Source organism: Simochromis diagramma, unplaced genomic scaffold, assembly GCF_900408965.1.
Source record: "Simochromis diagramma unplaced genomic scaffold, fSimDia1.1 OVJJ01000320.1, whole genome shotgun sequence".
In the NCBI taxonomy this organism is placed as follows: domain Eukaryota; kingdom Metazoa; phylum Chordata; class Actinopteri; order Cichliformes; family Cichlidae; genus Simochromis; species Simochromis diagramma.
Window position 1 is genome coordinate 9,494,152 of NW_024386773.1, and position 18,261 is coordinate 9,512,412.

Genomic DNA, 18,261 nt, shown 5'->3' on the forward strand with positions numbered 1-18,261 from the left:
TTACAGTATCCCCTCCCCTCTCCTTCCTTTAGAAAAAACAAAAACAAAAAAAAAAACTTTGTCCTTCACAAACAAATCTAATCACAGCTTTGTACTTTGTGAAGGGCGGTTTCTGCAGAATGAAAGTACACTATCAAATATAAGCTGGAAACAAAGCGGAGGGCAAAAATCAATTCAGCTCAACTACCTTTCACCCCTTTCTCACACACACACACACACACACTTTGATTAAATATTGTCATATTATGTGACCATAGGACGTGTTGTCCAAGGCTAAGAGTCTACATGTGCATGTTGTCAGAGATTTGTTAAGTGTTGAAAGCTCCGGGGCATACAGAACCTCTTTGCCCTCAGAGGGGTTGTAAAGTAATTAATCTAAGAATAGCTGGGGCAGTCCTGAGAAACGAGCCCCCGCATCTGACAAGGCTTTGATAGTGAGACAGACATCTGAAGATGTAAGCGAGATTCTTGTAGCCTTGGCAGGAAGTACGAGGGGATCAAAGTGGTCCGGCAATGTTACGACACTTTTGTTTGCTCTAAACATGTTTATCTGATGAAGCCTGCCAGCCGATCTCAGAGTGTTGTCTTTCTAATCGCGTAATCCTTTCACAGCAGCCTCTGGCTCTCAGGGAAAAACACTGAAAAATACTGAGGTCATCAACACTCTGTATACAGAGGACATTAAAGTTAATTTAGTCTGTATGCATAAATATGCACTGATATTTACTTGTAGTTGGATAAACATAAATGAACGATATGTTTAAATTCTCGCATATCTTGAGAATACTTCAATGATGATGAAATTGTTGATAAATCTAAGCTATTCCTTCTAACAGGAACTTGCGTTTAATCCCAAATAAACCAGGTGACAGTGATGCTGATCTATAATGGTCAGATGCTTTGAATCATTCATACTTTAGCAACAGTTGTGTTACAATGTACTAAGACATCATAAGACATCATTGCTATGCCCAACACTTAGTATTATGACAGTACTGTTATGCTGATTCCACCGCTGTTGAAGATATTGTAGCATATATAAGTAGCTGATCCTTTGTATGTGTGCGAGAGAGCAAAGGAAGACTGACATCTTCCCACATTAAAAAGGTGAGCTTGACAGAACTATTGAGCTGTGGCGGTAGGCAGTCCATGCTGGAACCTCTGAAGTGTTAGATAAAGACGTAGCAGGAAGAAAAGCAGTGGTGAGATGCACCTTGTACAGGGGAAAAAAAAGGCAGACAATAGTGGATAAGACGCTCTGAGAGAGCAGAGATATATTTTAAGTGTCTGGGATTACATCTCTAGTGTGTGTGTGCAGAGCACCATAGCTTTACTGCATCCATACATCCACCAGCACTGCATTAACTCAGCCTCTTTTTTTTCTATTTATTCCATTAAAGCCACTGAGGAGGTGGAGGAGCAGGAGGAAGGAAGCTGTGACCCAGTTTTATTTTCTCTAAAGAAAAGAGATGGAGCAACAGAGAGAGAAAAATGAAGTGAGAGAAGACGACAAAGAGGAGGAGTGGGGGACACTGGCCTGAATGAGAACAGAAAGTAATGAGGGCCTCATTTACAAACATGGCTCTCCATATTTTGTCCTCCCCACTGTGATCAGTGTCAGTGTGGTCAAACCAAAATACAGAGGCAATCAACTCTTTGGTTAATTTGCACATAACTTTGCTTCTGTTATAGGTTTTGCTTGCAATGTGTCATGAAATGCAGGATTTATGACCCAAATGCAGACTAAACACAGACTGAATAAACTGAAAACACACCTTTAATTGGAAGGTGGAAAAATTCAAAATAAAATCAAGCCCATTAGAAGTAACCTGAGAGAGGCTAAACACTAGTAATTGGTCAAACCGCACCGATGCTTCCGAACGTTGGTAAATCCTGGAAGCTTTTAGTGAAGCGCGTATCGACTCTTGTGTTTTCGAGTGTTGGCACTGATGTTCGACGTCTCGCTGGTTCAGGAAGTGGTTCGAGTACTGGCACGATTTATGAATACACATCTATTGCAATCGATCGACTTTGCAGCTTACTGTTGTCACTTTGTTGGTGTGGGTGACACAACTGCATTTTGTTATCAACTATAATAATGGAATTGACAGAACTAATCCTATATTAGTTCTATCAATAATAATACTATAATAACATAATCTATTATTACTATACTACATTATAAAAAAGACTGACTAGTGACCAGAAAGAAGGACCTGGATGAGACCTTGGTATTAATGATTATCAAAGACAACTAGCCTCTCAGCATATTGGAGGGCACAGGATATAAGGAATTTGTGTCAAAACTGGATCCAACCTGTTTCTTTTGTGTGTGTGTTTTTTGTTTTTGTTTTTTTTACATTTTCTTCCCATCCTTTAGGCTGTGAAGGCAGTGGTTGTGGGAAAAAATCCCAGGTTGAGAAAAGGAAAGCCAATGTAGAAACAATTCGGGTAACAGCAGATATGTGGACATCCATTAACATGGATGCCGGTTGTGACCTGCCATTCTGTGGATGGGAAACATTCCAGTATCCAGTCAGCTTTAATGGACACACATAGAAAGAAATTTAGCTTGTGTGATCCCTCAGGGAGAAATGGGGAATAACATCACACGTGCCTTGTAACTGATGGAGCACCTAATATAACTGCCTGTGGTAGGGGAATGCAGCTCCATCTGTATTGCCCATATTCTAAACTTCACTGTAAAAAAGGACCCCAGTGATACCATTATTAAATATGCTAAGCAGATCCTCCAGGAGGAGGCAAAACATGCAACAATCACACTGGCAAGGGAATATGGGAAGCACCTCATCAGGCTCCTAAGGGAAAAGCTCTTAAAAAAAAAAAAGAAAAAAGAAAAAAATGAAGTCAAGAAAAATTTGGCAGAACTTTTGAAGCCATCTCAGGGTTTCTCCTGCTCATTCACATGAAAGGGGTGATCTTGGCAGCATCTAACCAATGTAAAAGGGTCTTTTTCACAGGTCATATGATTTTTCCACCACAGAACACGATCTTTAAAAAAACATTAAAAAAATCTAACAGTAAATGCAATATGGTTACAAAAAGGACAAATGGAAGGCTGCAGCAAATCTTTAATCTGGTGATTTAGCCCACAGAGCGATAAAATAAACGTTTTAGTTGCAGATAATTTTTTCTGTATACCCGGGTGCACTCCCAGTACTCCTGTTTACTTTTTAGGTGATGGCTGCACATTAGACCATCAAAACTTTAAACCATATCAATTTAAACATTTAAAGTTACTGTCCCAAGGCCTGATAAAATAAATTTTATTGATTGAACAGGTATTATTGATGTTCATTCTGTGGTCCAGTAGTTGCAGTTCCAGCAGTGTAATAGAGACTAAACAGCACATCAGAATCAAATATAGCAACAACATTTTATACAGCTTCTAAATCACCAAATGAAAACACGCACGTGGTACTTTTAGGTGCAGTTTAACAACTTGGACATAATAGGTTCTTTCCGCCATCATGCCAAAATCCTGCTTCACACTAAACGCCACATCCAACACAAGCAGACTGACAGTTTAAATAGACAGATTAGGTCATCAGGGCGAGGCAAAACAAGGCACAGGTGAATAGAATCAAACTAACAGAACGGGGAGGGGGTAACTAAATACAAGGCAAGACAGAGTAACAGAGTAAAGAGTGAATCAACAAGCTGGTGCATCGTGTTAAAAACGCCAAGGTACTGTAGGCATGTCTTCTGTGGAGCAATATGCTGTCTTGTAAGCTGCTTTAGAGCAGAGAACATCTGTTTGTCAGAGAGGAGACACTTGACTGAGAAGGGAAGGGGGCGATTTATCCAGTGTAAGATATATTGATGTTTAGTTCAGTCTCCACAGAATCATGATCAGAGGGATTATCTTTAGTGAGGAGTTGGCAGCTACATTTGGTAAATTTCTGGAAATTAAATGTAGTGGTTGGGTGAAAACACAGAAAGTGAAAGTAGTACGAAAATCCCCCCCTTTTTTCTGATTTGTTTTCTGGACTATTCCATAAAAGCATGGATACATCCTGCCTTAATGAACACTTCAGGTTAACAGTGGGGGCTTTTCTTGGTACACTTCTTGGAGATCCTCAGAACCAACTGAGCATTGTTCAAATGTCACAGCCTGTCTGAGTGTTGTTCCTGTCCATGTCCACCCTTTTATGACCACAGTGTACACATCTTCTGATGGCTGCTTCCCAAACAGTAAGTTCTCAAATGGTCTCAACAGTCATCAGAATTCTATCCAATAAAGTACCTCTGGGAAGCAGTGGAACAAGAGATCTGTATCTGCTGCTGATGAATCTGCAGTAACTGTGTGATGCCATCTTATCAACATGGACCAAAAACTTTGTTTCTAGCACCTTGTCTAATTTGTGCCATGAGCAATTAAGGCAGGAAAGCAAAAGGGGTCCAGTCCAACCAGGTACAAGCAATGTGTACTTAATAAAGTGACCAATGAGTTTATAGGGACACTTGCTTGTTGCTCTTTAGTAGGTGGTAATATCACTGCCTTTTGCAAATTCTTACATTTATACATTGAGAAACAGTATTAAATTGCGACTGTCATTTACTGAGCCATAAATACCTAACTTCACTTCAAAAAGTCTCTCTGGCATTGTAAGATCATTAAGAAGTACCATTTTCAGGTAAATATAGCAAATTTCTAAATTATATTTTCACTACATGTAAACTCAACATGCATAACTAACAAGGTTTATATTATTTGAAAATCTTTCAATTTTATGTCTTTTCACTTAGAAGCATGGCTGTTATGTATATATTTATAAAATATACAAAAAAACCTCTGCTGAGATTTTGATTTATCAAAGAAGGCTAATTTTCAATAAAGACAAATTAGGAAGATTTCCTTAAAAATGTAATTTTCCCCAAAGTATTAAGTAAAATCAAAACTGAAAAAACCTTAGACATAGACAGAATTTTCAATAATGTAAAACAATGAAAGGTGGGAAACTAAACAAAATAACAGTATTTATTTTGTACACATCAATGATTAATGGTCAGAGTACAATATCAAAGGTTTCATACTTTCCAACCCAGCTGCTACATGCAGAACAAAGAGAAGTTTTTCCACACAACATGTACACTCTCTTTAATAATTCTGAATGCTCTAATTAACCCCCACAGTAACTCCATTTGAAGCTAAATAAGCACTAAAACAAGGCCAAAGGGAGAGTGTGAGCCTTTTGTCTGCCAGAAATGTGCAAAGCAAATCCTAATGCTGCTTCATGCCTGCTGGATCTGAAAGTATAGCTGCCCTTAAAAACGTCCTAAGCTGCTTGACTAATTATTTCTACAACAGCTCACCACATAGGTGTGTTTGCATTCAGTGTAGATGTGGTAAAGTATATATCAATTAAAACATAGAGGTGGATTCACTGCAAGCAACAGGTGTGTTTTGTGGTTGAGGAGAGGTTTTTTGTGTTTGTTTTGTGTCACAACATGCAGTCAAAAATAATTATATGATGATATAATAGTATCCAGCCGTACATGTTTAGCCACCAGGTGCGGCTGCAGCCTGGTTTATGATGTGCTATTTCTCATAAAGGGCCACGGGATATGAGCTCCAGATTAGGTGAGCTCACAAAAGGCCATCATTAATCAACCAGCTGTACAAACTTGGGGCACACACAAGCAGGTCAGCAATTAAGAGAGAATATATTTTATAACCAGAACTAAGAAAATGTAGCTCATTCTGCAAAATAAATTATTTTGTGGAATGTAAAACTAAAAGTGTACACTTTTATAGAGTTTATTAAAAGAGGGGTCATGCCTGCGTTATCCCTTTAAATATGCATCCTCCTTTTCCTTCTCTAGTCTGTTTAAAAAGAAAGGGGGAAAAAATCACAGCGTTCCTCGAAAAAGATCACCTCATTACAGTTTCCACATTATGCAATCTGATGTCAATTTTATGGTACATTGACCTTTGTTGCCATTTCTGTCTGCTCTGCTACACTACACCGATAGGCTAGTTGGTACTAAATTACATTTTCACCAGAAATTCTGGGAGTGTGTGTGGAGTGTGGGTGTGGGGTAGGCAGTCAGGCACTGAATAGGTGGTACATTACGTTCTCTATTCTAACCACCAATCTGCAGACAGTCTGCATCAAGTGTGGACACATGAACTTCATTGTTAGGCTGGTACTCAGCAGCTTTATGAGGTTAGCATTCGAACAGCCAGAAAATGCATAATGCATAATATGCAATACATCACCACTCAAGAATTCTTAGTCATGGCAGAAGATTACAGTGACGTAAACTGTCAGCAACACTAGTAAGATACCCCCTGTCTTGTGTCTCTGTTAAAAATATGAGCTGATACTGAAATAGCCCTTTGAAGACTGTTACTTTTATCCAGGGTACATACAGTCTTCATGGTAGATTCAAGCATGTAAAAGAAACAGCAAGTCGACAAGTACACCAAAAATGACCACTGGGAGCAGTGGACTTGAACTCTTCTCAGTTACTATTCTTTCTAATCATATTTTCATGCATCTGTGGCATCTTTGATTTATTTTTTCTACACTCTTTTGAAAAATGAAATTACCAGAGGTTAGTGAACTAAGGTTTGCGTAGTTCTTTTGTTTGATGTTTCTTTGCCTTCTACTTGGACAACACATGAAACAGTCTTTTGCCTAGGCTGACTTCTTTTGGGTCAGCAGGTGCTCTCCCTGTTCTGCTGTAATCCATGCTGTGCTTAGCTCCTTCTCACATGCAATGAGTGTGTCATTTCTCCACTTTGGCTTCTTTGGGAGATCTATGGCAATGGTAGGGAACTGTAAAGGCTAGAAAGTCTCCAAAAATAAACTAGTCCTGCTCACACATCATATTATATATATATATATATATATATATATATATATATATATAGATATATAGGAAGCAAAGACTATTTAAAGCGTTATGTGATAGCTCAGTTAAAGAGGGATATGGGTCATACTGCAGAAAAATTTCTCCTTGACAACAGCTCTTGATTACATTATGTTTCTGTTAGTCAATTAAGTGAGTTGTGATAGTAGAAGGCAATGTTCTGAATTTTCCTTACAACAGAAAAAAGACAGGATAAAATATAATCTCTTTTTAATGTTATAATCACATAATACTGACAATGACACAGCATTCTATTTTGAGAAATTTCTTCAATGTTTAATGGAAATAGAATTACCCACTGTTTGCTGGAGGAAGTCATGGGTTACAGTGGTATGTAAACCTATTGTGTATGATCATCATCTATCACTTATTATTACAGAGTTTAAGAAGATGCAAATATAAAAAGCAAAATACAAGTTACCCCCATTTTTATTGGCTTGTTTGTGAATTTTAGAATACATAAAGACTCTTACACAGAATCTAAATTGAAATCTAATAATAAACATTATATAACATTATTATAAACATTTTTACAAAGAAAAAAAAAAGCAGTAACCAAGTCAAAAACAGCCAAGGCTGCCACCACTAACCAAATTGGATGGTCGACTGCACTCATAAGGCTCTCCAATACTGACTCGCCATGCAACACATGCACATGGCACAGTCTTCAGTCTTTACTAGTAATGTCTGCTTTGTTCAAACTTTTCAGTTACTGGCCCATCACACACATAGACAATTAAAACTGTGGCAATTGATTTTATTATATCGATGTTTAAAATGACAACGTGAAAACAATGTGACCCTTAAAGCAGCAAATCCATAGCATTGCTCCACTGTGAAGCTCCATGGACCACTGAGGAAAGGCGTCCATAATTAGTTGGCAATCATGATTGGATCAATTGACACCTCTGGCTTTTGATAGGTGACAATGTCCAATTCTGAGTGGATAATGGAGAGGTAATCTGCCCCGAGGTAGATCCCCATCACTACAGACACCCCTCCAACCCCGACTCTGTTAACAACAGATAATGAGATTATAGCTTGTCCCAGGGCTGATAGAATTAAGACTGCATCAAGGACATGGATCATTTTATGTTATAGTGTGCCATTGGAGTCCACTGATATCGATGAGGTAATGTCAAACATTTTTTTTGGAGAGAGCATAAAGAGAAATATTATATAAAATCACTTGTGAAATGTTTAAATATTTATCTTTCAGTTGCATAAGAATAAAAAAGCCACAAACACTTGCACTGCACTTAAGGACAGGATGAAAGACAGTAATGTCTTCTATGTGAGACAAAGAGGTATGTACTATGTAAAAGATTTAACCTGATCCCTGCTTGTCGGGGCCTGGAGCCTGGGGCTCGCTCGGGCCACTTCGGGGGTGGGGTGCCCTCGGCCTCTTGGCCTGGGGCTCGGTCACTCTGGCACAGCTGGCTGCCGGCGGAGCTCACGGGCACGTCACTGCAACCCCCCCTGGCTTCTGCTCCGCTGCTGCTGAGTGACCCCTCATCTGGGGCTCTCGTCAGCTCTTTCTGGGATAGTGGCGCGGCTGGCCCTCTGTTGGTCTTCCTTGGTCTCTTGTGTTCTGAGGGCCTCTGGATGTCTGGAGTTTTGATCTTCTCCATACCTGCTTCATGCCCTGGTGGACGGGGCTGTGGCCCCCCCACACCCTCTAGCAGATCATTACATGAAGGAACCTTTTAAAACAAGCGTGCTCATGCTGTACACACGGGTGCTCACACACACAAACGACACCCTTTTCGGCTCCTACATCAAAGCGCACTGTGCGCTGTCGATCTTACGTGCTGCACAATAATGTTTAATATTTAGCATTTACCGTTATATTCCCATATATCATCGTGATGTTGTTTATTCTATTGCTCTCGTTTTGTTCTACTTGTTCTGCTCCATCTCTTCTCCCCTCTATTCTTCTTTCTCTCCCTCTCTTTCTTTCATTCTTTCTCCCTGTCCTATCCCCCAGTCATGTCTGTCCTGTCTTCAAAAAACGAAAATAAAATAAATACATAATTATAATAAAGGTCAATCAAATGGACCAATATGGCAAGGCCATGATGATCCACTTAGTAAAGTAAATCCACTTGGCATCTTTCTTGGCCTTCAGACAACAATTCTGATGGCTAAAGATCCAAACGGGACAGGCAAAAAAAAAAAATTTAACCTAATCCTCTTCTAGCTGCCCTCTGTCCTGACCACATGGATACGCTTCTGTTATTGCAGCTCCTGAGCTAAAGTGGTCCTCTGCAAAGAGCTTATTTTATTATAATAGATAGATTCTCTCATTCTGAAACTCATTTTCAGTGAATGTCAAAGACAGCATGTCATATTCATCACTTTTGGTATTGCCATATTCCGATTAGCTGTATGCACACACGCAAACACCATTAAACACATCAAAGACTGTATAAAATCAAAGTGCATATAAACAATTGACCTCATCATAATGAAACATTTCTTCATATAAACACAACTACTGGCTTAGTTTTGAATGAGTGGACAATGAGTGTATGATAAGTTGCAGTAAGATTTGTTCTGTGAAACTCATTTCTAAACAATTTAAATCCCTGTCAGCTGCAGGGGACAAAACCTGCACAAAACTCCATCATCCATCACTATTACATCTGCAGCCTAAAGCTGTAAATTCACAGTGTGGTCTTGTTAAATTTTCTGGGATCTGCGATTTCACAGAAAAATGACACACATAACGAAAACTGAAATGGAGCTAGAGACACCCGAGGAATTTGTGTTTTACATCAAGTGTAGTGAAGTGAAGTGAAGTACATCTACAAATTAAAGCTTCTTGCTGATAAAGTGATGCCAAAGTTTTCACAGGCAGGGTGTAGATCCAGCCAGAGCTAACTGAGAATATCTGCTTCTGAATCTAAATGCTATAATTTTAACTGCCCACTGGAGCAGGAAGCAGAAAGGCATTAAATTCCCTTCTGTTGATTAACTCTGGCATCTTTGGAAGACACACACACACACACACACACACACACACACACACACACACACACACACACACACACACACACACACACGGCGAGTCCATCTACAGCACATCTTACCCACTTGCCTCAGAGTTATTGGACATCTAGAATGGAGGAGAAGGAATTTCTCTAGCTCTGCTCTTGTGACTTTGTAATTTACTGCAAAGTTTTCCAGATAACAAAACAGAAAGTGAAACAGTGCAGTATCCTGTGCATTTTCACAGGTCTGCATACAGTCCTGTGAAAATGAGTATCAATAAATAAAAAAGAGATGCCGAGACAGACAGAAATGAATGCTTTAGAGATTCTAGATTTGAATAGTACTTTGGGTGTAAACTAAACATTTATCTTTATCTCGTTATAACACATAATTTATAGCTTTGATTAAAAGAAACAAGCACATTTTTTTGAATCTGTTGGAATTAATGTGTTTTAATTTATGACTACCATTATCTCCTCAAAAGCCCATTGAACTCCAAATGCCACAATCTAAGGAAACATTACACAGTGAGATATACTGAAAAACAGCCATTCAATAAGTCTTACAGTAGCCGAAACCCCAGTCGGAGTGCCTCTAGGTAGCTTTTTTCAATTTTTTTCAAGTAGCACATACAAGCTTTAAAGCAGCCTCAAGGAGAGAAGCAGCATCTCAAACAAACCTGATGTGAGCTGGAGTGAAAATGACACAGTGAGGTCAGTGTGTGCCCTGTGGTGTCACCTGTTCCCACCTGACACACAAACTGGTACAAGCTCAGAAACCAGCTGCTGAGTCAGCTGGGAAGGCGAGTAGTGAGATTGGAGGCAGCAGACCGAGGTGACAGATCAAGTGATGGAAGCCAGATGAAGAGAAGGTAAAATAATGTTAAGTGTTTAGGGCAGGTGGAAAGGACATCAGAGAGGGAGAAAGAAGAAGAAACAAGGTAAGACAGAAGTGGAGAGAGCAACGCAGCAAAAGATAGTAGAAATTATTATTCAGTATAGTGGACAGGAAGAGGGTGACAGTAAATGGAAAATAAAAATAAGATGATGTCATAGAGTAAGTGTTAACAAAGAGAGAGAAAAAAGGCACAAGAGACCTTACCTTGTTATGTCGGTGTCTGTCACATCTTGGAGGGTGTTTTTGTACCATGAGAGAGTGTAATGTAATTAAAAAACAAGTTCACACCTTTGATGCTTTGATTCTGATTTCCCATATCAAATTAAGCTCAGGGGCATCTTCATTCCTGGGTTTAGCCTTTAAGGTGGCTTTTCTTCTCCTTTGCCATACTTTGCAGGTCAGAACTGTAACTTTGATCCTCATACAGTCATTTTTATACCCACAATCTGTCTGACATTAGACCGTTCAGCTTAGTGATGGTGTTTTTGGCCAATCACAATCAGGGTGTTGACAGCAAAACAAACTGTCTGGTCTTGCTAGCAAATAGCTTGTTATTTTTTCTCTCACAGTAGTTTCTTTTTACATTAAGGGTAGCATTTGAGGTTACACAAAGAAAAGGTTTCTGTTCGCAGTATAGAAATACACAATTCAGACGCTTTATTTGTGGTGGACTTGGTGGAATATTTTAACAGCATGTTGTTTTGCACAGATTTGTGCAGATGGCAAAATTAACTTAGATGCATGTATTCAAATAAAATAAATATTTATAGTATTTATATATAGTATTTTTTATTATATATGATTCAAAGGATGTAACTGTTCTTCAACAAAAAGTCTGATAACATAGCAGTCAGGTTATACAATTCCCCCTTATAAAATTATAGCATTTAAATTGCCCAGTCATTATGTATTTCTTTTAAAGGATCAATTAAGTGGAGTCTACACAGCAGGCACAGAGTGAGCAGAATGTTAGCAGGTGCAGCAGCAACTACACAGTATGTGTTTAGGCGCAGTATTGAGCAGTATGTCACATGCTCCTTTGAAACGCTCAGAGTTCAATACACGATCACTGCAGCAACGCACATAAAATATGCCATAAAAATGCACATTGGGTTGTGTTTACAGCCAAATAGCATGAGTAAAACACGAGCTGTTGCACAGCCTGTAAAGACAGCTGGATTTATTAAAATGCAAGCTTATCTGCATCTGTCAGACGTGTGTGATGTGGCTGACTAAAAAAAAAAAATAATGTAGACCCTGCATTTTTGCATTTTTGTTTCAGTGTGCCATCACAGTGGGTTTTAAATTATACAATCAGGATATGATTAAAGTGCAGACTTTGAGCTTTAATTTACAGGATTTCACACAAAAAAACCCCCCAAAAAACCGAGCTGCATTATCTGTTTATGCATTACAATTCTACTGCAAGGGCTTGTCTCATGCAGGTATACCCTTCTGCTAAGAGCCTTCAATATGTAAGACTCATCTTAGGGCAGAGTCATTTCTCACCTTTTAATAATACATAGTTACATTTTGTCACAGACCCCTATTCAGAGCAATCTGAGAAATAGTGCAAACTGGGTGGTGACATTTGGCTGGAAGGACATCAGATTAAAGCTATATCAGGTTCTTAATATAGTGGCAGTTCATTTATACTCCAGAGAATATGCATTGAAATTCATGATCAATAAGGATTCAGCTGACAGCTGTGAATGTTCTCAGAACAAACCTTTGACTAGGAAAACACTTAAAAAAAAAAAAAAAAAAAAATTAATAATAATAATAATAATAATAATAATACATATATATATATATATATATATATATATATATATATATATATATATATATATATATATATATATATATATTATTAGGGGTGCAACGATACACAAAATTCACGGTTCGGTTCGGTTCGATACTTTGGTGTCACGGTTCGATATTTTTTCGATACAAAATAAAATGTTCATGCCTTTTTAATTTGTCATTTATTAAAATTATAAATATATATTTTAACTCAAAAGTACAGTTTTTAAATTTAACCCTAACCCTAGTGCGTGTTTTTTATTTTGACAGCGAATGCGCACCTGCGGACCACTTATGTGCAGCCCTGGTTATTTAGCTCGTCATATTGCAGCCACAGAAATTCTTTTGTCCATGAAACCATAAAGCTGCACTTTCTTTTTGCCTTATAGTCTGATTTGTCATAACTTTTCCGTTTTGTGGTAAGCTTTTCTTTGGCTGTCACTTCTTCACCCTGACCTGTCTTATTTGGCTCAGCAGAACTAAAATATATATCCTGCTGCTTTTACACACGCACTCACATAAGCTCAGCAATTCTCTGCGCGATCAACCTCTCACATGTTTAAGCTTGCTGCGGGAGATTTCACTTGTCATGTTTGCATAGTAAGCTAACGATTGATAAGATGATGTCAGAGGAATTGGTGCACAAATTATCATCACTCACAGATCAGTGCTGTCGCTCTCTATACACAGTTCACGCGATTGCAAAGTGAAAGCAAAAAATCAAGCGCAAATTCAAACGCGATTTCAATATGTCACATATTGACAGTGGCTCACCGATGCCAAAGACATAATTACCCAGCTACATTTCCGAAAGAATGCAAAAGCATTGACATATATTTTTCCTTCCTACAATAGCCCGACGGGCAGGGAAGAGATAGATTTTGGTAGCCCAACTGGAAAAATCGCTAGCCCCAGGACGTCGGGCTTTTGCGAGCCCTGTATCTGATTGAGGAATCACTCATCTTTGGAAAAGAGAGTTTATTACAGAGAAATGGCTCTTTCCAAAATAAAAGCTATACTATCCGCTTCTTCTGGGCTATATTCTCAGCAGCATATTAAACATATCAGGTCCCCATAAGGAGAATCATGTGCTAACAGCTGTCTAAATGACTCTGGTAAAGTTAGTAGCATGCTTGTTGTTTTTGTCTTTGCACTAGGATGATGTCGGCGTAAATGTGCAGTCATATTCGTTGTGTTCCCACTAGTGCTTTCAGGTTAACCTCGTTAAAATGACCTTAACGCCACAACACGGCAAATCTCCGTTAACGAGCTACCCCTGATAGCCCTGTGCATGGGGCTAGACGGCCAACACGTTAACGAGCTAACTGCGCTAACACACTAGCTCCCACCCATGTAATTGAGCATTGCGTGGCACATCCAACATACGGTTTTACTTTAATCCATGACGCGCTTACCTTCAGGGTCATACGTCACATGAAAACCAAAATAATTCCAAACGCCAGATCTGAATGAGGGTGGGGAAGGTTCAATTTGCCATGTTGCAAGGAGAGCTTAACTTCTGTCTCGCTAGCTTGCCCTGCGCTCTTCCTTCTGACTATGCTGTCTGTGTGGAGCGCTCAGTGGATCTGCGCTCGACAGTGCAGCCTAGGCGGAGTAGTCGAACGCAGATTCACTGAGTGCTCCACACAGACAGTATCGTCAGAAGGAAAGTTGATAAAATAAAATTACAAATGTTGTATTGTTCGATACATATGCGTACCGAACCGAAAGCACTGTATCGAACGGTTCAATATCGATACGAATATCGTTGCACCCCTAATATATATATATATATATATATATATATATATATATATATATATATATATATATATATATATATATAAATAAACCACTTGTTTCAGCGTACCATTTAGTAATTAAACAATTTATTTATCCCCTCAGTGTGCACAATATACTACTATTATTCTTTATTGTTGTGATGCACAAGCCATCCTTGTGAATACAATCAGAAAGTGAAGAAAAACTGGTTTGCAGCAGGTCATGTTCTGCAGAGGCTCAGAAATAGCACAACTATCTTAAGCAGAGATCGTTTTAAGCTTATATGGATGTTGTAATGAAGTCACTTCTTTGGTCTTATAAATTATTAACTGTGCTACCTTGAGGGGAGATAGGCTTGAATGGGGAAATAAACAAAACTGTTGCAATAGCTGGGAAATGTGCGTAAGGAACACCTCATTGTCTCTTTAAGTGTTTTGTGAGATTGAATCATAACCACCTGTAATAAGCAGGACCTGGTTCTCGCAGGCGGCTCTGTTTATTTGATGAGGAATCAGGAATTCATTGGAATGACATCATGTCTCCCGATTGCTTTTTTGTAAACATGTCCTCAAAGGTTGTCACTGCAACTGCATACAGAATAGAGCTCCGTGTTCATCGAAACAATTACAAAACCAAAAACAGTAGCACTGTTAAAGCCTGACTTTTAAAATGAGAATATAAATATTGTATAACATGAATTTGGTTAGAAAAGTACATTAAAGCCCATCCTGTCTTACTTAAGTCCAATTCATTAATTTTAAATGTGAAAGGAGAACCTGTATCTCTGTGTGTTTGCTGAATGTAAGCAGCCAACATGTGGCTTTACATCTGCAGGCAAGAATTTTTGTTCATGGAAGCATGTTATATTTGAGTGTGCACTGTCAGCATCTAGTACCAACTCTCTGCACTCTAATTATAAACAAATAAAGTGCTCATTAGTCACTTTGTAAACAAGAGGAGGGAGAGGATAAGAGGTCCCTGCATAGTTTATGCCCTTGTTTAAAGGAGCCACCGCAGAAGGAAGACACAAGTGTGAGGATTACAGTTAATTTCACCTCTACAGAACCTGTAACTTGATCCAGATTTGGAGAAAATATAAAATAAATTGTTTTATTTTGAAGAAAAGCCCCCAAAAATATTAGTACACTGTCAATTACAGTTCTTACAAATTAAATCACAAACGGCCAAAATCAAAATCGATGCCAAAATTGGCAGCTCAAACTTCTAATTCAAATTCTACCAGAAAATTGCTGATGTGTAGGTGATGTGTAGGCGAGTGCATTTCTTCTTCAAGAAAGTTGCCAGTCAAACTGTTGATGTAGCTACTCCAAAAGCTTCTGCTATCTCTTTTTTTCTACCTCCTTAGGCCTAATGACAACTTAATTCATTTGCACCAAAACTTCTTTATTTTACATTTACAAATATTTCTCAGTCACATTTAATAGAGGTTAGGTACTAATGTGAGTGAAGTTGGCCCCCCCACCTTCTTCAAATCCAACAAAAGTGGTATCAAACGTTTGTGCTACGTTTGTGCTGCAAAAATTTTCGTTTGTGCTACTATCGTTTTAAAGATATTAATGAAAATGTAAAGGTCAAAAGGTCAACCAGCCCCCCCACATTACCCAAATCAAACAAAATTGATGTTAAACGTTTGTGCTACGTTTGTGCTGGTTTGTGCTGCAAAAATTTTTGTTTGTACTGCTATCATTTTAAAGATATTAACAAAAATTTCTAGAGGTCAACAGAGGTCAACCAGCCCCCCCATATTAATGGAATCAAACAAAATTGATGTCAAACGTTTGTGCTGGTTTGTGCTGCAAAAATGTTTGTTTGTGCTGCTAACATTTTAAAATTTTTAATAAAATAACATCTTGATGTGTGTTTAATCATCCAGGTAAGTAAATCCCAAAAGGTCGATTCTATTTATCTGGACATTTTCAGTTGGAGAAACGTTTCGTCACTCATCCAAGTGACTTCTTCAGTCTCAGCTGACTGCAGGTTTCCCCAACCTTATAAACAGTACATTTGCATAGTGAAGGAAACCAGCACCGTTGAATGAACAATGGGCTGGGGGGTTAGTTCCATGATTGTTAGTATGTAAATTCTTATGACCATTGATCAATGACAACTAATCAAAGCCTACTGATTAATGGCCATGAGTACCATTCACAGAAAGTGGGGAATGGCTACAATCACAGCATTGTAGGATGGCGAAAGGTGTACCCTTGTGTCCCCCTTCTCGATTCAGAGATGGTCAGCATCCTGACAGCCCGATGGACGAAGCTGTCTCTCAGTCTGTGTGTTCTGGCCCGGAGGCTCTTCAGTATCCTTCCTGATGGCAGCAAACTGAAGACGCTGCTGAAGGGATGAGTGGAGTCACCTGTAATGGAGAGGACCTTCCAGATGAGGCAGATGCAGCTGCTCTCACTACCCGTTGTCATTTTTTCCTGCAGAACCCAGTGCAGGAGTCATACCACACAGTGATGCAGCTGGTGAGGATACTCTCAACTGTGCCTCTGTAGAAGGTGCTCATAATGGGGGTTGAATCTCTTGTGCTTCTCAGTTTGCAGAGGAAGTAGAGTCGCTGTTGGTCTTCTCCACATTCAGGGACAGGTTGTTGTTGCTGTACCACTCTGCCAGATGGTTAACTTCACCCCTGTAGTAGATCTCGTCATGGGTCAGCAGAGTAAAGAGAAGGGGGCTCAACACACATCCTTGGGGAGCCCCCGTATTCAGTGTTCTTGGGCTGGAGTTGTTGCTGTCGACCCGTACTGTCTGCTGTCTTCCTGTCAAGAAATCTAGCAGCCAGTTATACAGCAAGGTGCTGATCCCCAGCAGATCCAGTTTGTGAATGAGTTGCTGGGGAATGATGATGCTGAAGGCTGAACTGAAGTCTATGAACAGCACTCTGACATATGAGTCTCTAGTGTTGAGATGTGTGAGGGCTGATTAAGGGGCAGTTGAAATTCCATCATCACTTTAGCGTTTTGACGAAAGCGATAATTTGATTTGATGCATGACTAACCGCTCAAAGCACTTCATAATGATGGAGGTGAGTTTGACAGGACGGTAGTCCTTAAAGCAGGAGGTAGATGACTTCTTGGGTACAGTAATGATGGTGGAGGCTTTGAGGCATGTGGGAACGGCGGTACTGATTTTGGCAAGGGATCTCCACACACTGTCTGGGGATTGTGTCACCACGGTCTGCAGAGTAGGCTTGTAGTCTATGATGGTTTGTATTCCTTGCCGTTGTCGCTGAAGCTTTGCTGTAGCTGATGCCACGTGACAGGTTTGCCCTTGCTGTTCTTTGGCTCACCTAATTCCTGGCTCTGAAGGCTTGCATTTTTCAACCTTAGGAGCATTTAAACCTGACCAGTGAGCCATGGTTTTTGATTGGCCCGGACAGTGATAGGCCTGGTGTCACGACCTGCAGGATCGGCAAGGTGCTGATCAGAATCTCTCCACTCCTAGCCCTCCTTCTCTTCTCTTTTTCCCCTCTCTCTCCCCCTCTCTCCTTCTCTCCCCTGTTTTGCAGGGGGTGGAACTCAAGGCTCTAGTCAGTACACGTCTAGCTCAAGTTTCCTGTGCCTCTCTCTCAGAGACTTAACGAGTGTTTCTTTGTTCCTAGATTCCCCGTGTTTCCCCGTGTGGAGTGTGGAAGGAGTGACTGGTCACTAGCGGAGAAGAGAGAGGTTGAACTGAGCGCGTGTGTGATTTCCCTGTTTTCCCTGGAGCCCTGGACCCCTGCCCCTCACGTCTTGTATATAGCACTAACCCCGCACTGTCTGTACATACACTTGGTGAAGATCTGTAAATAAACCGTCTCTGTTTAAACGCTACTTATGAGTCCTGTGAGTGGATCCTCTAAGCAACCCGTGACAC

The 18,261-nt window shown here is 39.6% G+C and overlaps 1 protein-coding gene and 1 long non-coding RNA gene across 4 annotated transcripts in view; one reads left to right on the plus strand and one right to left on the minus strand.

Moving 5' to 3' along the window:
• Window positions 1-18,261, minus strand: part of slc12a5a (solute carrier family 12 member 5a) — a 191,302-nt gene that overhangs the window by 124,170 nt on the left and 48,871 nt on the right. The window lies entirely within an intron of this gene.
• LOC120718677 lies at window positions 12,001-17,398 on the plus strand. Its single transcript, XR_005692537.1, has 3 exons — window positions 12,001-12,010; window positions 16,695-16,702; window positions 16,877-17,398. It is a non-coding gene; the product is annotated as an uncharacterized LOC120718677 (long non-coding RNA).